The sequence below is a fragment of the Colobus angolensis genome, unplaced genomic scaffold (assembly GCF_000951035.1).
Source record: "Colobus angolensis palliatus isolate OR3802 unplaced genomic scaffold, Cang.pa_1.0 Scaffold24, whole genome shotgun sequence".
Taxonomy (NCBI): Eukaryota; Metazoa; Chordata; class Mammalia; order Primates; family Cercopithecidae; genus Colobus; species Colobus angolensis.
This window is the reverse complement of record NW_012115599.1, coordinates 3,053,240-3,068,479: the sequence shown is the minus strand read 5'-3', so window position 1 is coordinate 3,068,479 and position 15,240 is coordinate 3,053,240. Positions and strand designations below refer to the sequence as shown.

Sequence of the window (15,240 nt, the reverse complement as noted above, 5' to 3'; positions counted from 1 at the left end):
AATGCATATAGCCTTTGTCAAAAATGGTTTAAAGCCAAAGACGCTACAAATTCTGTAACATACACACCCTTTGGACATTTGCCAATGGACATTTGCAATGTCATTGGTGCCTAACAAGGACACAGAAACCCTAATTCTCTAAGCATATCAATAGCATTATTGAGTATTATATTTACAACAAGGGAGAAAAATAACCAAGAGAATAAATTGGGGTTTTTTAGGTCATAAACTGCAGGTCTATGTAGGGTTACCTAGTTATAAGTTATAAAGTATATTCATGTATTCAATCCACAAATAATTATTTATTGCCTTTTATGTGTCCACTTTTCTTATCCAAGAAATGAGAATAATAATACCATCTACCTCACAGGGTTATTGTGATGATTAGACTTTAAATATTTATAAATATGAATATATGTCATTAACACAGCCTGATATGTAGGAAGTACTGGATAAATATCAGCTACTAGTATTATAATGGAGCCAAGTAGAAAGATTTGGGATATGTTTTGGAGGATTGAGCCAACAGAATTTGCTGATAGAATGAATGAAAAAGTGAAGGAAAGAGAAACCAAAGACAACTCCAAAATCTTTGGCTTGTGCAACTGGGATGATGACATAAGGAAAATGCAGAGAGAAATGGGTTTGAGTAAAGAAATGAAGAGCTCTAACAGGGTCATTTAGGTTTGGTCTGAGATGCCTGTAAGACATGCATGTAGGAATGTCAGGGGAGCAGTTAGGTATACAGGTTTTCAGCCTCACTACCCAAAGTAAGATCTGGAGACCAGCAACATCAGCATTGCTGGGAGCCTATTGGAAATGCAAAGTCTCAGGCCCCACTCCAGACAAATGAGACTGGAATCTACATTTTAACAGGATTCCCAGGTGATCAGTGTGCACAGTAAAGTTCCAGAAGCAATGAATTAGAGTTCTGGGGAGATAGGGACTTTGGATTCATTAGCACATAAATGAAGTCTAAAGCCAAGGCCCCAAAGAGCTCACCAGAGAGAGTGTATAAGGAAGACAAAGTGGCGCAGGGCAAAGCTCTCTCACACTTAGAATTCTGGTAGAGGAAAAGGAACTGCACAGAAGAAAAGGAGGAGTAGCCAGTGAGGCAAGAGAAAACCAGGAAAGGACAGTATTCCAGGCCAGATAATCCAAATGTTTCAAGAAGTGGTCAACTGTGTTGAATGCTGCTGACATGTCAAGTAAGATAAGAACAGAGAAGAGGCCATTAGATTTGGCAATATGGAGGTCATCTTCAATGACCTTGACAAGAATAGCCTCAGTGCCATAAGAGGACAAGTATAAACAGTGGGGAACAGGAAGAGATATGGAGCAAAGGCAACTCTTTCAAGGAGAACATAAAGGGAGAAATGGGAGGAGGGAGGAGGGAAGAAAGAGGCTGATGATGCAGAAAAGAGAAAGGCCAATTGCTATGGTGGTGTTTTTGAGATGGCGAGAGGGAAAAGGTCCCAGAGCCCAGAAGGAAAGATGGCCTCTGATAGAAGCAGGGGCCACTCAACCCGGAGCAGCATGTCAGGGATGTGTGTTGGGGGCTGGGGAGTGAGAAGACGGGAGAGCTCCGGGCTCACTGTTTGTGTTTCTCAATGAAGTTGGAGGCACCCAGAAAGGTGGGTGGGGTGGAGAGGAAAGGAAATTTGGAGAAAAGAAGAGTGAATTCGTCACTGTGGAAAGTGGGAAAGTAAATGCCTTAGAATTGCCAGGTAGCACAGGATGCTTTTTTGAGATTTTCGGCCATGCATTTGAAAAACCCTACGCTCTCCCACAATATGCTTCTTTCTTCCAACATGTCCTCATATTCTAATGCATAGAGGCATAAATCACAAGAAAGTGCATCTTCCCCATCAATTCTCATTATTCCTGTAAGCATTTTATTACATTAAAGGTCACCGTCAGCAGGACAAGGCTAGACAAGGGAGTCATCATAGAGCCACAGCAAGATGATGACACAAAAGGACAGAAGCCTTCTGTCCCCTCCATGAGATTTATGGCTGAAGGGTGAGGCAGGAATTAATGACATGAAAACACAAGATGCCTCAAGGGAGGGAGTTCTTACAATTCACAAGAACTGCTAGGAGATCCCTCCTGAGACAAGCGCTTTGGTAAACAACACCAAGTACTGTTAATTGCCTTTAATTGAGTTTTGAACAAGCCCAAAGTCAATAATCCCTCCTTGGTTACCTTCCTTCCTGCTTGGAAACCAATCGAATTGAACAATCACATAATTCTTTGCAGCACTTCCAAATTCAGCTACATAAAGCCCACTTCTGTGATCCACAAACCAAGAAGCTAAAGTGTGGCTCTCCCCCAGCACACTGTTGCCTCACAGCCCTGTCTTCCACACCCCAGGTACTTAGGGCCTGGGTGCACATCTCCTCGAGCCCTATAGTCACCTCCATCTATTTCCACTCCTTCAAAAACCCCATCACCTTGGAAGCACAGTCTTCCAACTTGACTTCCTGTCACTCCTCCTTGTGACTCTTCTCTACTGCTCTCCCAGCCACTCCCCTCATTCTCCGAGGACTCCAGCTCCTGGCTAACCATCTTCCCCTCCACCACTCTCCTTACTCATTCCTGCTGGCTGATGTTGACATCTACACAGCGATCCACCGACACCCACCATCACATCTTCATGGCCTCCAGTGCCACTTATCTCTCCTTCCACCCCAGCCTCAGTCACCCTCTCCCATGGTCATACCCTAGATCTTGCTGCCACCAAGATCACAACCTTCAATGAGTGGATGTCAACATCCTGCTCTTTGACCATCCCCTTCCAGCCCACCTACTCTGGCACCACACCTCCTAGCAATTCTCCAACATCTCTGATACCTGCTAATCACTTTTTAATTATCTACCTCCAAACTCTACTTTTCCCCTATCTTCTAGTGTAGCTTAAATTAAACCATCCAGCTGTGTAAGTAACCATTCCCTTGCAAAACACCTCTAACTCCTCTGCCCTCTCACCCACCACTGTTTCTACCTCACAGAGCCCAACCCTTAGTCAAACCCTATGTGACCTTGCCCCTGCCTGCATCTGAGCCATTGACCCTTGCACAAAACTCTGCAGACTGGACTCACTTCAAATTACCCTCTACACCTTTCAAATTTCTTGACATTGCCAAGCAACCTGCCCTTCCCTCAAAGTACAGACCCTTCAACAGGATTATTTCCCACCTTCTCATCTCAAATCTCTCTGACTCCCTCTTCACTCCACTCTCAGCCAAGGATGTGGCCTCAAATGGCATAATGAAAATACCTGCAGTCAGCCAGCACTAGCTCATCCTCTGATCCAGTCTCACGAACCCACCTGAAATAGCTCACTGCTACCTCCCAAAAGAGCCTCTCTGACCACTCTGGCAAAAGCAGCCTCCTCCCTCATGTTCAAATGAGTTTCTCTTCTGCATAATAGGTATCCATGCTTGACACTGTTTGTTTTTATGCTTAGTGTCTGTCTCTACTCACTACAGTGTAAACTCCTGGCTTGTGGCATCCCCAGCACTGCACAGTAACTACACATAGAAGGTGTTCAGTAAACACCTGTTGACTGACTGATGAACTGGGTTGAACCACACACTTACCTACCACTGTGACCAGCTACACATCATCTAGTACACCTCCAGCAAATGTAAATGCACATATTCTTAAATTTTTTATTTAGCCTTCCCTCCCTCTCCTCATAAAAATGAACAGTGGGGCTGCTATCCAGGTCAAATTTATCTATTTTAAAAAATGTTTATAGCCGGGCGCCATGGCTCACGCCTGTAATCGGCCTTGGGAGGCCGAGGCGGGCGGATCACGAGGTCAGTAGTTCGAGACCAGCCTGGCCAGCCTCATCTCTACTAAAGATACAAAAAATTAGCTGGGCATAGTGGCGCGTGCCTGTAATCTCAGCTACTCAGGAGGCTGAGGCAGGAGAATCGCTTGAACCTGCAAGTACAGGTTCCAACTGTAACTTTACAACTTGTAACTTCAACAGTTAAGATACATAGCAGGATTCCAAAAACTGTCTTCATGATCATCGCTAAGACTGAAAAATGAGGCAATACTCTCCAAAGAAATGAAAATATAATGGCAACTGAAATGTTGTATGCATTGTAACTCCATATTTACTGCTGAACAAGAGCCTTGGCACCCACAAATCCCTCCTTCTCACCCAGGTGAAAAAAAGCCAGCAGCACCTTCCTCTGTGAGGATCTACTCTGTTAGCTCACTTAGTTACCTCCTTACTTTCCAGGTCTAAGTCAAGGATATACTGGCGACCCTAACCAGTAACCTTCCACAGCACTTGGAAAATAACTGGCACCCAGGTTCCTAAGGAAAGTTTACATCTTCTCTTAGTCCTCATTTTTATCCTAATCCCTTTCAGACTATTAGCCAAACTGTTCTTTCTAATGCCACTTCTAGTTTTCTGAGTCTCTTGAGGAGAAATAACTGAACTTGTTAGAATGGTTTGTAAACTAAAAGTCAATCATCTTTGAGTAGGGAGGAAGAATGTTTTCATCTGTCTGGACCGTTCTAGATGGGAGAAGATACTGGAATTGAGTGGATAAGGACTGCAGCTACTTGAAGGCATTTTTATAACAAAGAAAAGCAAAGTTCACCAGACTTTGAATATAAATTGTGGCCATACTAATAAGGAAAGAAAAATATATTACCCCACAAGGACAAAGTAAATCAGGTCATAACCAGAGGAGAGATTTCAACAAATTTCTGGAAGACAAAAAGCTAGTGGGGGACTGGTGATTAATGTTTGAGGATGAAAGAAACCACACCTGAGATTTCAGGCAGAGGTAACTAAGGCAGGGAGGCAGCCAAGTTGTCTAGCAGAGCCCCAAAGACGTCCTGGACTCTGAGATGGCAAGTACTGTGGAGGGCAGGAAAAAAAGAGAAAAAGAGGCTGGGCTGGGCATGGTGGCTCATGCCTGTAATCCCAGCACTTTGGGAGGCCAAGGTGGGTGGATCACCTGAGGTCAGGAGTTCGAGACCAGCCTGGCCAACATGGTGAAACCCCATCTCTACTAAAAATACAAAAATTAGCTGGGCATGGTGGCACATGCCTGTAACCCCAGCTACTTGGGAGACTGAGGTAGGAGAATTGCTTGAACCCAGGAGGCGGAGGTTGCAGTGAGCCGAGATTGTACTGTTGCACTCTAGCCTGGGCAACAAGAGTGAAACTCCATCTCAGAAAAAAAAAAAAAGAAAGAAAGAAAGAGAAAAGAAAAGAGGCTGAACACAGGGGCAAACTGCAGGTCTCCATAAAGAGCAGCCCACCCCTTCTTCTCCCCCAACATACAACGGTCCCCAGCCAGTCACTCAGTTGAGTTATCTCTTTATCTCAAAATAGCATGCATAAACTGTTCTTGCTGGATTTATTAGCTTCAATCACTAGATGGGTCTTCTTAGAGAAACTGCACACACTGCAGGAGAGAGCTAGAACCATACTGTGATGGCATTGGTGCCCCCAGAGTAAAGCCCATCTCAGGGGGTCACTTACGGGGCCCTAGATAACAATTCATGTGAACCCCTCCCTGGATTGAGACACTGGAGTCCTAAGAAAGATGAAATCCTAGCACGCTGCTTATTATGCAGTAAACAATATCAACCCAGTCAGACACTGAACACTTTTAAGAGTTTTCAGCTGTTTTAATTATCTTATTGACAAATCATAGAAACCAACCATGGCTAGGGAACAGAATATTTCATCAACTTTGATAGTACAAAAGTAAATGTACAGTTAGAGAAGGAGGGAGCGGGCAAGGAGATGTGGTGGTAATAGCCTTATTTATGGTGTAGAGAGTCAGGTGACATGATCAACAGTGAATGGAATGGGAAATCTGGTTGTAATGAATGTATTGTCTGGAGTTGCCGGATGGCCAGAAGAGAGGTGAGGAAATGGAGGTGTGGTGCAAGTAAGCTTCAACCTTGAGTTGTTTTTTTTTTTTTCTGTGACAGAGTTTAGCTCTTGTTACCCAGGCTGGAGTGCAACGGCGCAATCTTGGCTCACTGCAAACTCCGCCTCTCAGGTTCAAGTGATTCTCCTGCCTCAGCCTCCCAAGCAGCTGGGATTACAGGCATAAGCCACCACGCCTGGCTGATTCAACCTTAATTTTTATGGCAGAAAGTCACTAGACAATGATCACAGTTGATACATTCAGAAACAGCAGTACATGCATATTATTTTGAGATACAGAGATATCTACAGCAGAACAAAAAAACACAGCTAAAATTGGTTTGCCTGTGGATAAGGGATTTGGGGCGGGATTTGGGCAGGGATTGTTGCCTTTTATTAGAAGGCCTTCAGTCCTATTTGATTCATTAAGTATGAACAAGTGTTGCCTTAAAAACTAAAAGTTTGGGGACAGGAGAAGAATAAAGAAAAATAGTGGTATATTTTATGAAATAAGAGAGAGGAAGTCTCACACACAGTATGGTAAGAAAGAGTGTGGAACGGTTAAGCTGGATACGGCATAACTATGGTAACAGATGTAGCTAATTTAAGACACAAACGAGGGTGTTGGAAAGATCTAAGAGAAATATGGTGTTAAGAGGGAAGGAGAATAAATTCTAAAAAAAGGGATGCTGAGATAATCAGTATGGATGCTATGCCATCTGACATGAGGAAAGGAGGAAAGAACCAAATCCGCCCTCACTTTTCCTGTCTTTTCACAGTAGATTTTTCAAAGTAAACCCCTAGATATTCTTATGGGGACTCCATGCCGAGTAAAGAAAGCAAACATGATAAAATTCATACTCAATAAAATAACACAGGCAGAAAATCACATCCATTGTTAAATGAAATTGTGTTTCATAAAGCCTCCATGCATTTCAAAGTTTAATAACTTCATTTGTTCTTTGAGAAAAACAATTTAAAAATAACATTCAAATGCCCTTGTATTGATTTTCCCTTCAATAAAATGATTCACAATCAAGCACAAACATTTAACAACCCTTTCAAAATTCCACAGAAAATTACCAAAGGAATGTAAAAATAGGAACAAATCTCCATCGCTTTTGGTTACCAGGGAGGCTGCCATCCACGCGGCAGGAACTGTGAGGGATCGACATCTTTGTAACATTGGTTCTTCCCATCCAGGAGCACGACATTCTATTTCTTGAGTAAATATTGGTAATGCATATTTTCTGTGGAAATAGTCCATTTCATCAAGATTTTCACAGATGTTGGGATACAATAATACACAGTGTTCTTGAGATTTCACATCTTTTCTCCATGCTGTTCCATATGTCATTTCTAGCTTTGTGAATGTTTTTGCCTTTTCATCTTAATTAGGCTTTCTGGAAGTTTGTCTATTTTATTGGTTTTCTAAAAGAACTAACTGGCTAGATAAAAGGTGGGGAGAGGGCATATAAAGAGGTAAAAAGAGTTGCTTTTGGAAGGGTTGGGAGGGTGGGAAAGCATGTTCAGAAAGATGGAGTGGTTCAGCCTACCTAGGAGGCAGAGCAGAAAGGAAGAAGAGGAAAAGCAGTTGAAGCAGGGCAGAGCATAAAGGAAGAAGAGGAAAAGCAGTTGAAGCAGGTAAGGAGTTTGGGCTTTATCCAGAAGGTAGAGTAATGATGAGATTAGATTTTTGTTTTAAAGAGATCAACTATGCAACATAGTGAGACCTCATCTCTACTAGATATTAAAAAAAAAAAAAATTAGCCAGGCATGTTGGCATACACTGTAGTCCCAGCTACTTGGGAAGTTGAGATGGGAGGATTGCTTGAGCCCAGGAGGTCAAGGCTGCAGTGAGCCGTGATTGCACCGCTGCACTCCAGCCTAGGCAACAGAGCAAGACCCTGTCTCAAAAATAAAAAGATAAACTATGGATGGAGGAAGACTGGGCTGGATGCAGGGAAGAAGGTGGGGGGACTTTAAAGTAATCCAGGGTTTCAGCCAGGAGCAGTGTGGCCATATGAAACAGAAACCCAAGCAAAGTAGCCCAGGCAGAATGGAAAGCAACATCGACATGGAAAGCAAAGTCTAGCCTGGATTCATGGAAACTACTAGAATTGTAATCAATTCAGGGAGCCATGGGGATGGGATGAAGGATGTCAAATGGTCCTTAGAGCTGCTACTGATAGAAGCCACAGGGATTTACTACTTGGCCTAGTAAGCTTTTTGCAGCCACGTCAAGACCGGAAAAAAGGTACAGATAAACATTCCTGATATTAAATGGAGCACTGAAATTTGTTTTCAGGTACCTAGATCCTAAGCTCTCTGGCCTCCAGATTCTGCCCTGGAAGCTTGCAGGATAAGGCCCTATACGTTACGGGTGTTTACTGCTGGGTGGGGTAGCATTTATTTACGTACTTTTGTGTCTTTATTTTTAGCTGCATCTGGTGAAGTGATCAGAATCAACCTTGATTGAAGCTGGATATATTATATCCCCACCTTACTGGGAGCTCCCTCAGCACATGTCTGAGGAACTGAGGGTGCTATGGTTTGGATATTTGATCCCTCCAAAGCTCATGTTGAAGGAGGGGGTGCCTCATGGGAGGTGTTTGGGTCACGGTAGCGGATCCCTCATGAATGGCTTGGAGCCATTCTTGCAGTAGTGAGTGAGATCTCACTCTTTTCATTCCCATGACAGCTGGTTGTTAAGAAGAGCCTGGCACCTCCCTCCCCTCTCTCTTGCTTCCTCTCTTGCCATGTGATCTCTGCACACACCAGCTCCCCTTTGCTTTCTGTCAGGAGTGGAAGCAGCCTGAGGCTTCCACAAGCTGCCCAGTCTTCCAGCCAGTAGAATCATGAGCCAAGTAAACCTTTTCTCTATAAATTACCTAGCCTTGGATATGCCTTCATAGCAACACAGGCAGACTAAGATGGGGGTCTGCCACTCAAGGTGGCAGTGCTGATAGATTTCCCAGGGCCCTTGGATTTATATCCTTCATCCCCACCCCACTAACCATACCACAGCCCATCTAGCCCTGTTGCAGTAAGCCTGGGGATACTAGCACTCAGCTGAGAGGACATCACCGCTTCTTCCCAGGAAAGCCCCTTGATGCTCATGGGCTGGTTGATATTGCTGGCACCATCTGTACTCTAACTTTTACAGAGTCCTTAAAGAATCTAGGCCCAGTGTTTGTTCTCTTCTCTAAAACTCAAATCGATGTTTTCCTTACTATGTTTGTCTTTGTTCATTTTGAAGAAAAGGAAGGTAAATATTTAGGCCAATGGTGCCATCTTGAAACCTACATATGTGTGTTTATAACCCTGTACCTGCAGCTCGGACCTTGGGTCCCAGCCCTGACACATGCATACATCTGCCTCTCTACTGGCCATCCCCACCTCAAACTCATCTTGTCTAAAACTGACCACTGTCTTGCACAAACCACTTCCTTCTTGGCTGTGCTGGATTCCCCAATAATCAGACAAAGTAAGTTTTAGAGCACCAAGCAAAGCAGGGCTCCAAATACTCTTGGAATAAATTTGATCTATATTTTTTGAAGCATCAAAGTAGTCACCATGGAGATGTTATAACAATGAATAAGATACAAATGGTACAGTTCTAATTTTTTAAAGTTTCAGAGAAACAAGTCTGATGTACTTTGTTTGAGGATGCAAATTTAGATTATAAAATTATAAAAGAAAGCAAGACAATGGTCACCATAAAAGGAAGGTGAGTGGTTACCTCCGGGGGGAGCAGGGTGTGGTCCAAGGGTACACTGGGCTCTGGGAGCCGGCTGTGTCCTGCTTCTTGACCTGCATGGTGGTCACACGGGCATTCACTTTATATTTTGCTAAACTGCACATTTGTTTCATGTTGTTTCTTGTATCTGTGTTATGTTCTATATATTTCAAGGTTTTTTAAAATAAAGTAGTCATTACAAGGATAAGAAACAAAACTTTCATGGGCTTTCATACAGTTATTTTGATAAAGTTGGCAACAAACTTATCTTCCATCATACAAAATGCCAGAAGACAAAAGAATAATATTTGGAGTTTTTAGGTAAAAAGATTATGATGAAGAAGTGTATGCCCCAAAAGGATGATATTACCGTGAGAGGGCAACATAAAGAAGTTAGAGGGCAAGCAAGAATTACTGGAACATATTACCTTTCCTGAAAAAGATTCCAGCTAATCAAGGAATAAGTGAAAATGAAGATTGAGCATAGGAAATGGACTGAGTGTTGTAACCTATATAACTCTCAGTCTAGATAGCAGCTGTTAGTATGGTTAGGAAACATAATATAAATGTCAAAAATAATTCTGGAAAGCAAAAGCATGCATTGCTGGTTTTTTTGTTTTGTTTTGTTTTGTTTTTTAAGAAAATAATCTGGATCTAAAAGCCATTTTTTTTTTCTTTGAAACGGAGTCTCTCGCTCTGTCACCCAGGCTGGATGGAGTGCAGTGGCGCGATTTTGGCTCACCGCAAGCTCCGCCTCCGGGGTTCTCGCCATACACCTGACTCAGCCTCTGGCAAGTAGCTGGGACGACAGGCACCCGCCACCACGCCCGGCTAATTTTTTGTATTTCTAGTAGAGACGGGGTTTCACCGTGTTAGCCAAGATTATCTCGATCTCCTGACCTCGTGATCCACCCATCTCAGCCTCCCAAAGTGCTGGGATTACAGGCGTAAGCCACCGCACCTAGCAAGCCAAAATGTTTTTAAGGCAAAAAGTTAGTGGCGGTAGATGGGCAACAAAAAAGAAATTAAAGCTGGGCACGGTGGCTTACCCCTGTAATCCCAGTACTCTGGGAGGCCGAGGCGGGTGGATCACCTGAGATCAGGAGTTCGAGACCAGCCTGGCCAACGTGGTGAAACCCGGTCTCTACTAAAAATACAAAATTAGCTGGGCGTGGTGCCGGTGCCTGTAATCCCAGCTACTTGGGATACTTGGGAGGCTGAGGCACGAGAATCACTTGAACCCAGGAGACAGAGGTTGTAGTGAGATAAGATCGTACCACTGAACTCCAGCCTGGGTGACAGAAAAAAAAAAAAAAAAAGAAGGAAGGAATTAAAGCATACTAAAGCTCTCATTATTTATGAAAGAACAAATAGACACAACTATATTTTTTAATGTCAATGAAGACAAGTAGAAAAAATGAGCAATTTTCCTTTTATCTAAAGAACAAGGGACTCTTACACTACATTTAAGTTAAGAAACAGGGTGGGAAAATAGCTTGGAATTTTTTTAATGTAAAATAAAAGTTTAGAAGATCTGTGACTGTATCACATACAATAAATGTAAATTTAGTCACAATTGTATTAAAAATCCAATTATGATGCTTAAAATACACAAAAATCAAAATGACACAAAAGAAGAAAGCTTAAGAAGAAAGAGAATGAGCATCACGCCAGGGAAATGAAAACAGAAAGAAGGCAGGACCAGATTTCTTATCGCAGAGTAAAACTTAAGACAAAAATGAAAATACAATGAGACAAAGAAGGTCTGGAAATACGGAAGATTCACCCCACAATGGAGAGTCAAGGGTCACAACGTCTGTGTCACAGAGAATAACTAGTCATCCCCATTTGCCTGGCACTGTCCTAGCTTCAGCACTGAAAATCCCTCATCCTAGAAAACCAATCAGTCCTAGGCAATCAGGGCCCTAAGTAATACAGCATCAAATGTAACTATGTAAAAACATATAAAATATACACGAATACATATCTATAGTATATAATTATATATCAAATAAATATATAAATATAACTGTATATAATATATATGGATTTAAAGGTGTAGGGATATGCTAAAGGACATAGCAAAAGGAAAGCGGTCAAACATATCATTTTCTTTCTTTTTTTTTTTTTTTTGAGATGGAGTTTCACTCTTGTTGTCTAGGCTGGAGTGCAGTGGTGTGATCTCGGCTCACTGCAACCTCCGCCTCCTGGGTTCAAGCAATTCTCCTGCCTCAGCCTCTGGAGTAGCTGGGATTACATGTGCCCGCCACCATGCCCAGCTAATTTTTGTATTTTTGGTAGAGACGGGGTTTCACTATGTTGGTCAGGCTGGTCTCGAACTCCTGACCTCAGGTGATCCACCTGCCTTGGCCTCCCAAAGTGATGGAATTACAGACGTGAGCCACAGTGCCCGGCCCCATCTCATTTTCTTAGGTGTAAGGTACCTATTGGAGAGTTACTAAATATGCATTAAATGAAGATCTAATTCAAATATTGTTAAAATCCACAACAGCTACTTTTCTGTTGTGTTTTTACTACATCTGCTGCTAATAAATTGCTGCAAACTTGATCCATACACAGGTAGAACTGGCATGAGATCTTCAATCCCTGCCAATAGAGCAGTGGTCGCCAGGAGCTGTTCTTTTGGAGTTGGCAAGCTGTGTGTGCCCTGTATAGACTCACTCTCTCCACTATTCAAACTCCCCTTCCCTTCCCACGGGCTGTGGCTGGAGCCATCAGTCCTGTCCATGGCTCAAATGGAAAGATACAAAGGCAAACACAGACTCCAGCATCGGTTTCAGCCTTGCCATCAAGATGATCCAGAACACGTTTTTATTGCTAATTATTTATGATTAGCACTGGAATATGCCAGGCATGGTGGCTCATGCCTGTAGTCACAGCTACTCAGGAGGGAGAGGTGGGAGAATCACTTGAGCCCAGGAGGTCCAGGCTGCAGTGAACTATGATCATGCCACTGCATTCCAGCCTGGGCAACAGAGCGAGATCCCTACTTAAACAGTCTAGGTGACAGAGCGAGACTCTGCAAAAACAAAGATTATCACTGGAATAAAACCACTAATGTCAGAGAATACACAGAGCCTTCAAGATATCTTCAGAACCCCAGGGGGCTGAGAGACCTGTGGCATGGTATCATTAGCTCACGCTGAGGGCCCCTGTAAAAAACAACCCTGTGAAACTTGTCCTTGTGTCTGACGAGGAGGTGATCGAAGGCATCATTTCAAACACTATGTCATATTAGGAAAAAGTTCCTTTCTGGTCTCGGAATCAAGAACTGTTGGCTGGGCAAAGTGGCTCACACCTGTAATCCCAGCACTCCGGTAGGCAGAGGCAGGTGGATCACTTAAGGCCAAGAGTTTGAGACTAGCCTGGCCAACATGGTGAAACCTTGTCTCTACTAAAAATACAAAAATTAGCCAGGCGTGGTGGCACGCGCTTGTAATCCCAGCTATTTGGGAGGCTAAGGCATGAGAATCACTCGAACCCAGGAGGTGGATGTTGCAGTGAGCTGAGATCATGCCACTGCACTCCAGCCTGGGCAACAGAGTGAGATTGTGTCTCAAAAAAATACAAAACATAAAAAATAAAAAATAATTGTTGTGTTTTTATGTTCTGGCCATATATTATTTTGTGTTTTGTGTTTTTCCCACATAGCTGTTATCACAATTTGTAATTATATATTCATTTGAGAGATTTCTTGATGAATGTCCATTTCTTACATTTGTCTTTAAGTGCCCATCAGGGCAGCGACCACGTCTATCTGCTTTATCCCTTGGTTCCCAGTACGTCTCACAGAACCTGGCACTTAGTAAGTCCTCACTGAATGTTTGTTGAGTGAAGAAGTGTGTGAATGAGTTTAACAAATAAATAAAACATATAAGCCATGGGTTCATCAATTTCTTTTTTCCTTACACTGCAAGAAAGTTTAGAGCTGGATTTGTTTCCTGCCTGTAGCCATTGTAGAAGGTATCATGCTCATGTTTTTGTATCAGCCTCATGCTTAAGACCATTTTATGACTCCACCCTTAGTGTCCTTTTTTCTTTCCCAACTACTTCTAAGTTAGGCTGCCTTGCTGTATTTACGAATCCCTGTAAACTATCTTAAATCCCTTGTGGAACAGGTGGTAATAAATAAATATATCTGCTAGTCTTTTTTATATATATTTAAAATCTTAACACTAAACCCACTGCCAGCAAACACATTTGCTCATCTGTTAACCTTAAGAATAGCTGAGATCTGCTAATTCCAGCACTATACTAATATTTAAAACAAATTCAATCCAAGCCTAGAAACCACAGCATATCATGTCAGGCATTGTTGTACGTTGTGTATGTGACAAGCATGTTTCTAATAAGGCTACTTTCTTGTGGACAAGAAAGAACATCGGGCTTACTACAAAATTCTTATGGATTTTGGATCAAAGAATAATTCATCTTTAGTGGCTTTTCAAAATGTGTTGACATCATACTAACAATGAAAACTTTGCTTTTACTTGTGCCCTATGCACGGAGGAGTGGGGGAGGAGGGCTGGGCAAGATCCTGATCTATAGGAGAAAAGTCTCTACAAAGAAAAGTTTGATCACCTTACACAATTAAAGTAGAATATTATAAAGTAAAAATATTAAATGGTCTAAACCTCCCTTTTAAGTCTCTAACATATATTACTCATGTGCTAATGGAGATATTATTTGCAAGTATGAAACATCATAGTTCTCTTCTTTGGTCAGATTCATTTAAAGCACTTCAAATGCTGACTTGCTATTTTTCTCTTAAAAAAACAGAACATAATTTTCTAATCCCATTAATGAGAACACCCCTCACTGAACAAGTTAAACATCTCAGGAATCCCAGCTAGACCCACAAACTACAAGTGAAAGCAGTTGCTTGCACCCTCTCCAATCCCTTTGCTTCCGCCAGGATGCCAGACCAACCACTCCTTTTGGGGCACAAAATGTGCATTTAGGAAACTGAGATTTGATTTCTATTATCGATAAAGCTCATATGAGTCCGTTGAATCTTGGACGGCAAACGGCAAGAGGGAAGAGTGGGTGTGAGGAAACAGATGGGTAATAACCGTGTGTCAGAGATAAATGACAGTTTTTTAAAGAATTTGATAGGGTGTGGGCTGGAGCTTGCTTTTTTATTTTCTATTTCTATTTCCTATTTTCTATTTTTATTTTTGGGCAGGAGATGGAGATTAGGGGTGAGAAAAGGAAGGAAGAGAAAAGGCAAGACAATAGGCCAGACCCGAGAGCCTGATCTGCATCCTAAAGCAGTCTGCCCCTCCCTCCCTTCCCCCAACGCCAGGTAGGCTGTGGTGTGATTTCAAAACAAGCAGACACCGACTCCCGCCTCCAGGACCGGGATGGCCTCCGCCCCGGCTGCAAAAAGGGAGGGAAGGCAGGGAGAGGAGAGGGAAGATGGAAGAGGGGAACAGACTGGCACGACCCCCTCGGGGACAGAGTGGGTTTTTTCCCTTCGAAGTGGTGGAGCCGCATAAAATCCAAACCCACGAGGCCCGCTCACGTGCCGGTTGCCCCGATCTCAATGTGGGCGGCTGCCGACGCC

At 42.9% G+C, this 15,240-nt stretch overlaps 1 protein-coding gene across 3 annotated transcripts in view; it reads right to left on the bottom strand.

The window, feature by feature from the left end:
• Positions 1-15,240, bottom strand: part of ADD2 (adducin 2 (beta)) — a 109,973-nt gene that overhangs the window by 93,940 nt on the left and 793 nt on the right. The gene's annotated exons all lie outside the window — the stretch shown is intronic.